We start from the raw sequence: 13,963 nt of genomic DNA, 5'->3' as shown, positions 1-13,963 counted from the left end.
ACAACCCATGAGACGATGAACTATGCTGAAACCAAGAGTCTGACATTCAACCGACTGAGCCATGAAGGCACCTTTGTCATCTTAACATTTTTATCTATGAATTCCAATATCTATATAATCTGAGGGTCTACTTCTGTGGCTTAATTTTTCTCTTGATTATTGGATATATTATCTGCTCCTTTGTCTTTTAAATTTTCATTTTAAGCCAGTCTTTTAAAAAATGAATTATAGATATTGAATATAAGGTTATTTCCCCCCCAAAAAAGGGTGGCCCTTTCTTTCATTAGGCAGATAATATGAAAGACCAACTCAATCAAATCAGTAATTCAAACTAATCAAGGCTGGGTTGCACTTTTAGTTAGATTCAGCCCATCTCTGAATCTGCATCACTAGTTTTCTCCCTGAAATATTGATAGATGTCTGTCTTCATAGTCTTTTACCACTATCATTCAATCCTTCTGCGTTTTGAGCTCAGCTGCTTAGCCTTTCTCCCCCTATGTATCTTCAACATCTGTCAACTGTCTTGAGGAGGAGATGAACCATGGTTTGATGTAGAACCTTTTATCCTAAGTGCCAAGAAATTGAGGAAAATTGTACCCTGCCTTTAGCTGTATCATTCCTCTTAAAATTAAACTCTTTAAACTTCCACTTCAGCCACTAAATAATCACTTAAACTTCCATTTCCACTTCAAAATCTAGCAAATATGTTCATCAAAGGATTTGGTCTCACAGGCATAAAGAACCGGTAAATACCCTATTACTGACACTGCCTGTGCACTCTTCAAATAGCCTATGAAATCATGTATTTGGCTCCTTCAGCTTTCCATCTATCAGCCAGCCTGTGTGACTTCCTAAAGCACCATTAAACTGAATTTTCTGCTATGGAGTCTCTCTACCTCTTCAAGTCTGATCCTCAGAATTTTCCAGAAGTGGCTAGTACCCTCATGGAAGAAACCATGGTTGACAGCTCTCTTACAAAGGACTCCTCTCTCTTTGGCGTTTTAATTCATTTAGCCCTCATTATTTCCACCATTTCATGATGTCTCTAAAAGTATAATTTTAAAATTTAGCCTTTTTTTTTTAGTTTTTACAGCAGGAACAAGGACCTGCCACTATATACAATATCTTCTTTGGAAGACAAACTTTTATTGTTATTTATTTTATTATGATTAATTATTTTAGGAAGTCTCCTCCAGCTTTGTAACTGATTACTGGTAACGTACATACATTGTCAGACGTGTAATATTGAGCTATACAATTTGCATAGAGTTTCCACAGACTGTCTTCTGGCTCTATTCCCTTTAAATATTTGTCCTAAATACTGGTGCGATGATATTGTGCCATCAGCAGAATGGGCTATAGGAATTTTTCTGGAATCCATTTCTACACCAAGATACCTAACAATGATTTAACCTTATGTAAACAAGCCTGTGAATCACCTACATATAGCCCAGTAGTCTACATTAATTATATTTTGGTTTCAACTTCTCTTCACTTGGATTACCAAAATGCCTACACCCACTCTAATAACAACTAGAATGAGAAGTCAGAATGCAAAGACAGATTTGGTGGTCTTAGCCATTCTGAGTTAAAACATCTCAATTTTACAAATTTTATGAAAATATATGAACATGTGACCCCATTACTAGGGATTTTCCCAGGACCATAGCAAAGGCCCAGACCAGTGATGGGCCATGTGTAAAGCCTTTTAGCAACACAGAAAATTCAATGTCAATAACATATGCACACACAATTATCCCCACCACAATAAATAAATAAATTAATTAATTAATAACACAACCAAGCCAAAATCAATAACAGAAACAGAGTTAGTTGATGTCCACAGGTGGATTTCTGCTGGTTTGACTTACCTCTCTATGTGATAAAATCTCAAGAAGCATAAAACATAAGAGATTATATTTGCTTAAATATTCAAGGAAACAGACATTCCTAGAAGAAAGGCATCATGTCAGAGTGACTCGTAGGCTGAGATTTGAATTTCAGCACCATAATGCACAAGCTCTATGACTCTGGACAAGTTAGACTTTAAAGGTCCTCATATCTTCATGTATAAAATGGAGATACGTGTTTGTATCCATTTATATATTAACATGTAATTATGTCTGTCTCTATTATCTATCTATCTCTATACATTGAGAGAGCACTTAATCATAAGTGTTTTCTAATGTTTATAATTATTATTATTTGGATCTATACTTCAGTGAAATAAAAAGATTATTCTCTTTCTACTATATTATTATTGCTTACCATGTTTAAAAGGGAATTCACAAAGCTTAAAACTTGGTTTAGATAAAAGGCACAAGTTACTAACCTTTTCTGTACCCTGAAGGACATCTTGGAGAAAGCCACCTGTGAGGACAATTTCCTTCCTGGCTGCCTTCTGGTCCAGGGGCTCTGTTCTTAAAGTGGACAATATGTATGCCACTAAAACAATCTTTTTGCCTTTCACTTGGCTAAGAATGAGTAAAATTATGAATCCATTTATGAATTCTTATTTCAAAGACATAAATATGACAAAAACTGAAAGTTCATCTGTGGTGGCTTACTTAGAGCTACCACAGTTGTATGATAACACTGGAGAAGAATCACATGGTAAACATTAAATATAAGAACTTAAGTTTTTAGATGTTTTCTTTTCTGTATTTCATTCACTTGGCTTCTTCAGAAAACACAATAATTTTTTTTCAAAAGAATATAATTTGTAAAAACACTCAGTGCTGCTCTTGACATATACTGATGTTTGTTGATGGGGTGACTTAGATATGATTGAAATATGATTACTGTAATTTTATAAATCTAGAAAATTGATTAATTAACTAATTTGACAGTTAACCGGCTTCAAAATTTGTCTCAGTATCTGGTTCTGATTGTAAAGTAGAAGGGTAAAATATTTGATAAAATGTATAAGTTTTGAAAAGTATGTCATTTAATTGAGAAGTATATTTGAGGATATATATATATATATATATATATTAAATATATGTAAAATAAGGTAGCCTTTTTGCTATTGTGGTAGACTATAAGTAGGAATAAACTTTAGAGATAAGAATAGTTTTTTATTTGATTTTTCTTGAGAAATTATGTAAAAACTTATTTTGTAAATTGAGTGATTAAGATGTATCAACAGGATTACTTAATTTGCATCATTACCCTTTAATTTAGTTGAATAGAAAGTCTCCCTCTTGCCATACTCAATGTACTCTAACTAAAAGTGTCCATTTTTGCCTCTTCCATTAGACTGTTTTTGAGCAGGATGTGATGGTTTCTTTGTCTTTATATCCTGACTACTTAATATAGTACCTGCAACTTCAAGAATGTTAATTGCAATGAGCAGTGTATTAAAAAAGAAGGGTACTTTGGAACCATCAAGGTGGCCCTGAGATTGTTGGTAAGTTACAAACAGACGCGTCCCTAATATAGCAGTGTGTTAAGGTCCCACCATAAAGAAGATGGGTGGAGTTTGTGAAGGCACCCGCACAAATCCTGGGTGGACAAACCAGGAAATTGCAAGGAGAGGGTTCCAAGAGGAAGAAGTGGTTATGTAAAAAATGAGCATGGATACTGGAAGCCCAATACTCTTTTTTTGTTTGTTTGTTTATTTTTTAATTTAAATGCAATTAGCCAACATATAGATATCCTTTTAAGAACATACATCAGTAGAGAGGAGGGAGATCAGACATGGATGGTGGGAGACGTGGGTTTGAGGGAGTGTTTATTTTGTCTTGGATGGGAATATCTTGACTTTGTTTAAATGCTATTGAAAAGGAGACAACATAAATGGAGAGGTTGAATGCTAGAACAGAATGAAACAGTTAATTAAGAGTACAAAGCTGGTGAGCATGAGCAAAGGGTGGAGGGATGCCTCTTCTTTGAAATGGGAGGAAGAATTCCATTCAGGCTGGTTTGCAGGCCTGCTAGAAGGCAGCTGATTGCTCCCACTTGCTGGCTGTAAGAAGTTGGAGGTGGGTAGGGTCATTTGCAGAGTGTTGAGTTAAAATGTTGAGGAGCTTAAGAAGGTTTTAAATAGCTCCTTTGGAGAATGAAGGCTAAGTAAAGAAATTCAGAAGAGAGCCAAACAGCATTAGTCATGCCTTGAGGGTAGGGGCTGTGTGCTGAGGCCTGGACCTACCAGACAGAGTGATTTTCCTGAAGCTGCACAAGGCAGGCAGTGAAGAGGGAGGGGTCTAGTGATGGAAAGGCATTCACTGGGTTGGGGTTGGAGCTTTTGTGGAGAAGTATGGATAAGGTATGAGGGAGGGTTTGAGTAAGAGAACTGAAGATTGAAGCTTTGGTGGGAAAAGATGCTCACATTTCAAATGATGAGGGTTACACTGGACCAAGGGGATGAGCAGCTAACAAAGTGTGCAGTGCAACACAAGTGCTGAGGCATGAAGAGGACAGAGTACCACAGGTGTCATCTATGTGCCTATGGAGGTCTCCCAGAATATGGTAGGAACTGTCTGGAGAGGAAGACTGACAAGCCCTGTATCAAAGGCCCTGAGGAATGGGGAGGGGAGCCTGGAGGCTGATTGATGAGAGCAATACTTAGGGCAGAGCAGAGCCAAGGGGCAGAAACTTCAGAGCACAGAGGTTGCTTTAGGTAACCAGTTACCTGAGGCTAACAAATGGATTTGGAGAACTACAGGGGAATCTGCAGTTAGCCAGTCCCTCCCGGATGCAGGGCAGTTGGCCTGCAGGCACCCGTGTTGTCCTGCTGCAAAAGAACCTGGGCTCACAGGGGATAAACATAGTAGCGAAGTTGGCCAGATGCCATATAGTGCATGTCCTTAAGCATAGAAAGGAGTATGCACTGAATCTGGAAGAGGAAAAGAGATTCTCATACGTAGTAAGTCCAGCACAGGCTACAAGGGGTCTTTATCTCTTGGAAAAGAAGTGTTCCAGGTCAAGAGCCTATTCTCACATGGCTGAGTTGAGGTGGAGAGACTGCATGCCTTTCCCAACATATATGATGAGTGGGAAGGAGGATCCCTGGATGACGGTTGTGGTAGTGGAAGTGGAAAATAAAAGGGGACCTTAAAAGGATTTTACAAGTTGAAGAAAGTGGAACATTCCTCCAAAATGAACATCCCAAAAGAGTGTTGGTGTTGCCTGAGGGTCAGAGAAGCACTGACCTAGAGTTTAGGGAATATCATGAGGCAGTGGGCATGTCACAGTGCAGACAATAAAATTGCAAGAGGTGGTAGCTGCCCCCTAGGAGGGCCTGAGGAGATCAGCAGGTAGATGGTCAAGATGGTTCCCTGCAGCAGTCTGGAGGCCTGACTCACAGACTCCGGATCTCCTCTGACTAATGTTCGGCTCTTGACCCTATGCTCAGAGCCTGGGCTCTAGCTTGTTCCCTAGTAGGTCATTCCATGCAGGAACTGTAATTTCCTAGGACACAATGCTAGGTGAAAGGGTTCATTGTATCAACAAGAATGACACAGTAATTTAAGCCTGGGAATGCAATTTATTCAACCTCCTCATTTCCTAAATGAGTTCAAATTATAACAATCCCTTAAAGGATAGAGTTTTAGAAATGTTGATTCTTTCTTTTATTTTTTATTGGTGGGGGAGCATGATGGTGGTGGCCTTGGGAAGGAAGAGGGGGAGGAGTCTTTCCAGTGATGACGAGTAAATCAGGTATTAGAATCAAGAAACATGAACTTTCTACAGTGGGATCCAAAGGGTTTTGTGTTTCTCAAACAGTTCTAAGCCTGCTCTTTCTTTAGTTTCTTTCTTCCTTCCTTCTTTTCTTTCTTTCTTTCTTTCTTTCTTTCTTTCTTTCTTTCTTTCTTTCTTTCTTTCTTCTTTCTTTCTTTCTTTCTTTCTTTCTTTCTTTCTTTCTTTCTTCTTTCTTTCTTTCTTTCTTTCTTTCTTTCTTTCTTTCTTCTTCTTTATTTTTCCTTCCTTCCTTCCTTCCTTCCTTCCTTCCTTCCTTCCTCCCTCCCTCCCTCCCTCCCTCCCTCCCTTCCTCCCATCCTTTCTTTCTTTCTTTCTTTCTTTCTTTCTTTCTTTCTTTCTTTCTTTCTTTCTTTCTTCTTTCTTTCTTTCTTTCTTTCTTTCTTTCTTTCTTTCTTTTCTTTCTTTCTTTTCTTTCTTTCTTTCTTTCTCCCTAGGAGGCACTGTTTGTGAAATCCAGCACACTTTGGGGTTCATTAACCATCTTGAACTATTTTCCAAATATTTTAGGTTCGAAAAAACCCAAACCACACTGGGCCAGACACTTTATTTCTTCTTCACTGTTAAACCTATGTGTATTTTAAGGGAAATGTAATCCATATGTTTCTGATTCCTTTACACTTAACTCATCAAGTAGGATTTGTGAAAGCTGTTTGATGTCCTGGATGCTTTTTGAGCCATTTCCTTGTGACTTTCAAAGCCTTTCATTCTCTAGAAATAGGAAGTTGTGTTTTATGAAATGTAAATGAGCTTGAACCCCCAAAGGTCTGATTTGGGTCAGAATTCTGAATGATTGGAATTAGTTAGAAGCATGTTGTCTCTTTCAGAGGAATTCCAGCTCAGGGAATAGTTCCATATTTTTCATAAAATTGGCCAAACCTTAATTAGAATAATTTTGGAAGAAAAAAATAGGCAAGAAATATTTCATTGCAAGGGTGTATATCATTAGTGAAAATAGATAAGTATTTTTGAGCAAATAGGAATTACCTCAGCTAAATTAACCTTAAAATAAAACAAAATAAAAATCATCAAAATGAATCTGATAATCATTGAATTTGATCCTATTGATAAATAGCTGTTTTCATTTTATTACCCCAAGGTGAATTGCTCTCTCTTTTTTTAAATATAAATCAGAGAGAGAAAGAGAGAAAGAAAGACTTTATTTCCAGTGAGTTACCAACTTAATTAGAAATTTGAATTTAATCCCAAAGTGAATCTCAAGTAAATATTTTTTTCTCCAGTACTTTCCACAAGAACAATTAAGAGAATTCTCCAGAAATAAAGCTATGCTCGTGTGTTAGAGAAATATCCTGTTCTTGTAGAGCTTCTATTCCAGCAGCAAAAAAATTAAATTAAAACAATTAAAGAAAGGTATAATCTGGTCATCTGCTCTCTGCTATTTCTGGGAAGAAGTTCCATATTGAGTGGGATAAAATAAAACAGGTTCAATTTTGAGCCTTTGCAGTTGTTTCTCCTTTAGCCTGGAATAATCTTGCCCAAGACCATCATGAGTTTGGCTCCTCTGTCATCTCATCGCAGAGGCTGGCTCTGACTCTCTAGTCTAAAGTAGTTCTCCCTTCCTCCTTCAGTAACTTTTTACTCTATTTTTCTGTTTTACATTTTTCACAGGAATTGGAACTACCTGAAAACTTCTTATTTATGTCATGTTTGCACTTACTGTTCTCTCTCACCACTGGAAATCTAAACCTACCCAAAATGTACCTCAATACCTAGAATGTTGGCTAGGAAATGGCAATGTTTACTGAATTAGATTGCAACCATTTTTCCATTTTTATTTAGGCAGCACCTTTCGATAAACACTGACTGACATGTATACCCCAGAAGAGGTTTATTTATTTATTTATTTATTTATTTAGTTAGTTAGTTAGTTATTAGTTTATATCTAATGGCTTTAATAAATGTGTTATCAAGCTATCATAATTTTACTACACATACTTCATATGAACTTTAGGATTCGGTTGTAAATTTGCACAAAATTTTGCAGCTGAGATTTTCATAGGGAATGTGTTTCCTCTGTGGATCAACTTGGGGAGCATTGCTCTCTTAAAAACATTAAGTCGTTTAATCTTGGAACACAGGATGTCTTTTTATGTATTTAGATATGATATAATTTCTTTCAGTAGTGTTCTGTAATTCCCATGTGAAATAGAAAGGTCCCAGGACAGCCAAAGAATTTTGAAAAAGAGGTAGAAGTTTCAGGACTCAAATTTCCCAATTCCAAAATTTACTACAAACTACAATCAAGATAGTATAATACTAGTATATGGATAGACATGTAGATCAACATAGATTTCAGAAAAAATCTGTTACATTTATGGTCAGTTGATAAAGAGTGTCAAGACAAGTCAATGGTAGAAGAATAGTCTTTTAAAAATAGTGTTAGAACAGCTGGATATACCCATGAGAAAGAATGAGGTTGGACTTCTACTCATGCTGTATACAAAAATGAACTAAAAGTGAATCAAAGGCCTAATCATAAGAACTAAAAAACAAAAAAAAAGGCATAAATTACTTTGACATTGTATTAAGCAATCATTCCTTAAATATGACACCAAAAGCCTGAGCAGCAAAAGAAAAAAATAGATAAATTAGACTTAATTAAGATTGCTGTATTTCAAACAACAGCATCAAAAAAGTGAAAAGGCAACCCACAGAAAAGAGGAAATATTTGCAAATCATATCTCTGAGAAGGGATTGGTATCCAGAATTCTAACAACTCAACAAATGAGCAAATGAACAAAGGATTAAGAATATGAGCAAATGGACAAAGGATTTAAGTAGACATTTCTACAAAGAAGATACATGAATAGCTAAGAAGTACATTTAAAAATGCACAACATTGTTAGTTATCAGGGAAATACAGACCAAAATCAGGATGAGATACCACTTTCAGCCCACTAGGATGACGATAACAATAATTTTTTTTAAGAGAATAAAAACTGTTGGTAAGGATGTGGAGAAATGAGAAACTTGTATATTGCTATTTGGAATGTAAAATGATACGGCTGATGTGGAAAACATTTTGGCGTTTCTTGAAAAAGTTAAGCACAGAGTTGAGTTACCATATGAAACAGCAATGTTACTCCTAGGTATATACCCAAGAGAACTGAAGACATATGTTTACACAAAAACATGGTTATTTATAGTGGCATTATTCATAATAGCTAAAAAGTGGAAACAGCTAAAATAGCCATCAATGGATGAACAAATAAATAAGATGGGGCGTGCCCATAGAATGGAATATTATTCAGTCACAAAAGGCATAAAGAACTGATACTTGGTGCAACATAGTTGGACTTTGAAAATACTATATAAGTGAAAGAAGCCAGACACAAAAGACTACATATTATAAGATTTCACTAATACAAAATGTGCAGAATAAGACAACCCATTGAGACAGAATATAGACTAATGTTTCAAATTGCTTGGGATGGGAGGATGAGAAGTTACTCATCGAGTATATAGTGTTTCCTTTGGGAGTGATGAAAATGCTCTAGAATTAGATATTGGTGATGACTGCAGAATTTTGTGAATCTACTAAAACTGTGGAGTTGTATAGTTTAAAGCATGAATTTAATGGTATGGGAATTATGTCTAAAAATATAACTGGTTTCACAATTACTCAATTCTTTTGTTAATGCCTCAATTCCCATGGGAGAAATCTTAAAAGGGAAGAGAAAAATGATGTGTTTGATTTGAGAACTAATCCTACTCATTGTTCATTGTCGTTTTTTTTTTTTTTTTCCTTTTGGCTTTCCCAGTGCTTGCTTGGACATGAGAGAATCACCTAGGAGCAATGTTTCCTTACAATAGAGTGGTATTAGAGAAATGGGCTGTCCATGTATTCTGTTCTTTCAAGACTGATCCATGTGGTACCATGAAAGTGCTAGCAGATGTTTTGGGAAGAAAATGTGTAGGTAATTTTTTTGTTTTGTTTTATTACCTTATCAGCGATATTTATTTTTGAAACTAGAAGTCTATAGGTTGATATGTTACACTCCTTTAGGTTAAGATCATGATGAATGATTAACTACTGGAAAAGGTTTTGATATCAGTTAATTGACAGAATAGGGAACTTACCCTCAGCTAGCAATGGTGGAGTTAGGAGTTCTGAAAAAAGAATAGAGTTAAGTGTTAGGGCCAGAACAGAGACAACTGCCTTTTTGATCTGTGTTTTCAATGTGAAAATTGTCCATAGTAATAAAACATGAGCAGGAGGGGCATTGCTTGTGGCACGTATAATTTGGAACAGCATTTTTAATGCTACTGTGCTATTTTAAATGCTGCTTAGTTTTTTTTATTATTTTATTTATTTGTTCATGAGAAACACTGAGAGAGACAGAGACATAGGCAGAGGGAGAAGCAGGCTCCCTGCAGTGAGCTTGATGCGAAACTTAATCCCAGGACCCCAGGATCACAACCTGAGCTAATGGCAGACACTCAACCACTGAACCACCCAGGCATTCCAATGCTGTTTAATTTTTAATGGAGAAAATAGAAAATGTATATTTGCCGTTAAAATGAATTAGGATACATAAAAATTTAAGCAGTCGATTTTTTTTAGTATGTTTCATCATGGTTATATTATGTTGTATTTTCTTGTGGATATATAGAATGAGGTATTCCAATACCTTTTAATGTTGGAAGACTGAATGGTGGGATATTTGTGATATTTTTCTGCTGAGTGGATGTTACATGGAGATAAGTGAAAGATGACCACTTAATTTCTATATGTTGGTTACGTAATGATGATGATGTATGATAATTAAAAGGGAAATTAAATAATGATGACTTCCATTTTCTCTTCATGGTAGAGCTTATTCACATTTATTCGTTATTTCCTGTAGTTCACATCTGCCTATACACCATCTTCTGTAACCTCACTTTGACGAAATGGGGTTGGATTGTGGACACTGTCGTCTCTCATTTAACAGTGAGTATATGTTCGCAAAGAGGTATTCTTTCCTACTATGACTACAAAATTTGGGTAATTAATATGCACTGCGTACTGGGATGTACTGATGAACAGTGGGACCTCATTCCTACATTCAGAGTTTAAACTTTATGGGGGAAACAAAAAATTAACCAAGAAATTACAATAAATTGCTATGAGATTGATCACAGGGGTAATTCACAGTCCTAGGAAGTAAGGCATCTGGAAGACTTACCCAAGATAAGGCTAACAAGTGGTCAGAACCAAGATTATGCAAGATTTTAAAAACCAGGTTAAGTTATTGAGACTTTATTCCAAGGACTGGAATTATTGGATTTTAGGCAGGAAATGACATAATTAGATTTGCAGTTTTGGAAGGAAATTTTGCTTATATGTGTGGTAATCATATAATTTGTTATTCAAACCAGGAAACTCTGGAGAATCAAAAGGGGGTGCAATTGCTAATTTTGTTGGGACGATGAGTTATACATTTGGGCTGTCCTGGACAAACTCGGATGTATGGTTACCCCATTTCTAGGGGCCTGCAATGGAATAAGACAGGTATGTGAAGATAAATTAGGAGTGAAGACAATTTGGACTATAATGAAATGGTTAACAGAAAGAGAATTAGATAAATCTAAGAGTTATTTTGAAAAACGAACATGTAAAGTTGAGGACTGAATGTGGAAGGGAGAAGGAAGGTTGAGTCTGCTAAGCATCTGGCTTGGAATTTTGAATGGCTGTTGGAGACACTGAGATGAGGAATGTTGGAGAAGTTTTAGGGAAGGTGATTGTTTTAGATACATCCGTGTTAAGTTAAAGTTAGCCATTGGGCACCCACAAGTAGTCGGTATCAAGATTTATGCAGGCCAGTTGCTCACATATGGAGCTATCATCTGAGGAGGTTGGCTGGACTGCAGTAACAGTGTGGATGACGGAGCACTGGCCATAGTCCAAGTCTCTCTAGCACACTAACAGTCCTAGAAATGTCTAGTACTCACTATATTCTCACTTTGCCAACAGTTTATTCTGATTGGCTCAAAGGTTAAAAATAGAGTATAATTCTGTATTTTCATGCTGGTTCATCTGGAGAAATGCCTGAGGAACTTCCCCTCCCACACAAGATTTTGGAAGATGTCTGGTGTGATGAGCCCTTCGAAAAAGTGTACAACCTGCCTTTTTGGGATCTGATAGTCTCGATAAATTAAGGGTTGGTGTGCTTGATGAGTCAAAATGGAAGGTGGATTTTGCCTTGATTAAATTCAACTCTGCAACAAAACCAGTAAGGATTTCTGTTTTTTTTTAAGAGAAGTGATGGCAGAGTTAATTTTGGAGGCAAAATAAAATTTAAATAGCATGGGCTAAAAAGGAGATGCCTCTGTGTGTGTGTGTGTGTGTGTGTGTGTGTGTGTGTGTGTTGGGTGGGAGTTCACCTGTCATGATAGTCAAGCCCCCACAGAAGCTGCATCACTATCTCATTTTTCTCACTTATTCTAGTAAAGTTGGCTCTGAATCTTTTAATTAAAGTCCATTTTGCATTTTAAGACGAAAGATGGCCGTGACTCAATAACACACATATACTTGAGGATTATGTGAAATCCTTCAAGAATGTTATGCATGTTCTCCTATGGGAGATACTCAGTTTTGTTTTCTTTTTCCTTTCTCTCTGAATGTTGGTTGACCCGGCTTCCATTAGCCCTGATCTCTGCACTGATGTATCATTAGAGACTCGAAAGAAACTGCATATATTATGAGAGGACATGCCCATTTATGGACCTTTGAGTCACAGCAACTTTACATGTAGAGAAAATATCATTCTTTGTGTCTAAAAAAAAAAAATGAGAAGAGTTAGGTAGAAATCCTAAAATGAAGTGGGCAAAGGACATTCAAAAGGGGCAACTGTCCCTAGGCTTTCTGTTCGAGACGTGGCTTTGATGCCCGTGGTGTTGGCTGAGAGTGTTCCTAAAACTTAAGTGTGGATCTTGTTAATGTGTTTAACAAGCCTGAATGGCTGAACTTGGGAATTGCAAGGGCTTGTTGCACCCCACCGAGATGTACATATACAGCCCCCCCTTACCTTGCGGTTGAAACTGACATGGAGCTGATCAGTTGGAGAAAACTTCCCCGACATTCCAGAATTAGATTTGTCTCCTGTTATTTTAGCTTAAAGTTTGCAGCTGTTTGAGAGACTTTGCAACTGAGAATTACTATTGCTTCCTTTTATAGGAATAGCAGAAAAATTAACTTTTTACTATATTTAACTGCAATGTCACTGCTCTAGAGTACTAAGAATCTTTGCCATCTCTTTTTCATGAAAAAAAAAACTGTGTAGGATTATTTGCTTCTCAGCTTTTCAAACAAAAATTTCCTAATTTGTTTAACTGTGATTCATGTTTCATGGATCCTAAAAACTGTAGGGTAACTGACTCAGCGCTGTTTTAAAATGTCCGTATCTCCAACAATTTATAACAGTTGAGCATCTGTTGTATAATCTCTTACATGAAGATAATTTTCCAGCTCTGGCAAAATTCTATCAATATTCTAATTTCTTAGGATAAACTTTAACTAGGGTTTTGCCTTATAAAATTAGCCAATGCCTGTTAAGAAGTAGACTTCTCCTTTATCTTTTTAAAAATTAATTATTTTTTTGCTAGCATTGTATGTTAGGAATACAGTATTTTTTGTTCCCTTAGTCCCGTAACGTGCAGCTTTTTAAAAATAATGATGCTGATGCCTCAGAAAGAGGGACTCTAAATAATCTAGTCTTGGAAATTAGCATTGGTAAATTTAAAATTGGAAGGTGCTGTGTTTGGTCACTTGTCCCTGTAGAGTCACAGCCAAAGAAGCAGATGAGAAAAAAAAAAAAAAAAAGAATTCTCTGGCTTCATACTAATGGTATTTCATTCATAAAAAGAAATTGTGCCCTGAGATTTAATTGAGTGGTTCCAGGGCCATGCCAGCAGAAAATCAGCTGGTTGGGCTCCTATATAAACATGATGACATGTTGAGGGCGGTGTTTACTTTTTTCTAATTAAAGCAAATTAGAAATTCCATTATATTTCTGCAGTGAGTTCTGACAGCAGCATGCCCTGGGAATTGCTCATGGTACTTTGAGACAAAGGCTTTCCTTCACTCAACATCCATTTGTTCCCTTAAGTTTTAAATTCATTCCAGGCGCTAAGTGTTTAAGCCTGCTCTGAGACCTCAGTTTTTCAGGATCATTTAAAAACAAGACTGGAGGACACAGTGGAATTCAGACCAACCACTTGTGATGACATTACATGTTCTCTGCCTTGATGCTGGTTCTCT

This window comes from Vulpes vulpes, chromosome 2 (assembly GCF_048418805.1).
Source record: "Vulpes vulpes isolate BD-2025 chromosome 2, VulVul3, whole genome shotgun sequence".
In the NCBI taxonomy this organism is placed as follows: domain Eukaryota; kingdom Metazoa; phylum Chordata; class Mammalia; order Carnivora; family Canidae; genus Vulpes; species Vulpes vulpes.
Note: the sequence above shows the minus strand (reverse complement) of the source record.